This window comes from Equus przewalskii, chromosome 25 (assembly GCF_037783145.1).
Source record: "Equus przewalskii isolate Varuska chromosome 25, EquPr2, whole genome shotgun sequence".
Classification (NCBI taxonomy): domain Eukaryota; kingdom Metazoa; phylum Chordata; class Mammalia; order Perissodactyla; family Equidae; genus Equus; species Equus przewalskii.
Genome location: NC_091855.1, coordinates 81,674 through 83,312, shown reverse-complemented (window position 1 = coordinate 83,312; position 1,639 = coordinate 81,674). Strand labels below are relative to the sequence as shown.

General features: G+C 37.9%; 1 long non-coding RNA gene across 2 annotated transcripts in view; it reads right to left on the bottom strand.

Annotated features, from left to right (window-relative positions):
- LOC139079263 (uncharacterized) overlaps nucleotides 1–1,639 on the bottom strand; it is a 45,844-nt gene that overhangs the window by 41,535 nt on the left and 2,670 nt on the right. For both annotated transcript variants that reach the window (XR_011532722.1, XR_011532723.1), the window contains exons 2-3: nucleotides 1,166–1,214; nucleotides 145–204 (exon numbers count right to left, since the gene is read on the bottom strand). This is a non-coding gene — a long non-coding RNA (uncharacterized lncRNA). The remainder of the gene's footprint in view (nucleotides 1–144; nucleotides 205–1,165; nucleotides 1,215–1,639) is intronic.

Below are 1,639 nucleotides of genomic sequence, written 5' to 3'. Positions count from 1 at the left end.
CTGAAACAATAAGAAATACATTAAAGGAACATAAATATATTTTTAAAGCAATTTCCAAGAAGCAACATCAACAAAAAAGGATGGAGATTCTTGAGACACAGGATACAATTGATCTGAATTCTCCAACAATCTCAACTTACTGACCAGAGAGTTTCCAGGCCATGGTGCAGAGAGGAGGAAGCCAAGAAGAGCCAGGCAGATACCCTGAGTTGAGGAGACAAGGAGAAATTCAGTGGAGAATAAGGCAGTCAGATTCACAGAACAAAGTTCCAGAAAAGAGAACTGCACAGAAAGAGAACCTGAGAGATCTGCAGAGGGTCCCCCTCAAGAATTTATCAAAGTACTGATCAGCACATTCATGTGAACAAACTGAGCTTGAGAGAGGAACCATCCAAGAGTATTAGAGGAGAGGCCAGCCCAGTGGTGTAGTGGTTAAGTTTGCATGCTTTACTTTGGTGGCCTGGGGTTCGTGGGTTCAGATCATAGGCAGGGACATACACACTGTTCATCAAGCCATGCTGTGGCAGCATCTCACATACAAAATAAAGGAAAATTGGCAACAGATGTTAGCTCAGGGCCAATCTTCCTCACCAAAAAAAAAAAAAAAGACTAGTAGGATGGATAAATTCAATCTCATCAAAAATTCAAAACTTTTGTGCATCAAATGATACCATTACAAAAGTGAAGACAAGGAAAAGACTGGGAGTAAATATTTACAAAACACATATCTGGCAAGACACTTGTATCCAGACTATCCAAAAAGCAAAACAAAGCAAAAACAAAAGTATTCCTTGATAATATGAAGACAAACAATCAAAAGAGTGAGCAAATGAATTCTGCAGACATTTCATCAAAGAAGCTATACAAATGGCCAGTAAGTATAAGATCGACTTTGCATTAGGGAAATGCAAATTAAAAGTGCAATGCAATACCATTTCTCACTGACTAGAATGGCTATCGTAAAAAAGACACACAATAAAAAATATTGGCAAGGATGCGGAGAAACAGGAACCCTCATACATTACTTGTGAGAATTGCACCACGTTGGAAAAGTATTTTGCAATTTCTTCAAAAGTTACATATAAATTTGTACTGTGACTCAGCAGTTCCACTCTTGGGTATCTACTCAGGAGACAAGAAAACACACGTCAACACAAAGACTTACACATGAGCGTTCTTAGCAGCCATCTATGGGAAAATAGGTTAGCAGTTGCCTAGGGCATGGAAGGAGAATAAACAACAAATGGGCATAAAGAATCTTATTGATATGATGGAAATATTCTAAAACTGATTTATGGTGATGGTTTCATACCTTGGTAAATTTACTAAAAATCATTGAATTATACACTTGAAATGGCTGAACTATGTGATATGTTAAAAATATATATTAGAGGAAACAGTGCCATTACTCACACAGGGCCAAGTATAGTACCTTTTCCTACCAGTAAGCCTGGAATATCTCATAAATCATGGGGCATTGGATAGATTTCTTAGAATAGTCTTGCCCCAGAAGCTGGGACTAGTTAGCCCTAGGTGAGACACTGTTCTCATACTACCTAACAGATATTAAGAGTGAGAACTGAGAGGAATAAACCGTTTCCATGTAACTTAACTGCACCTCAGAATAAAGGTCAAAAAT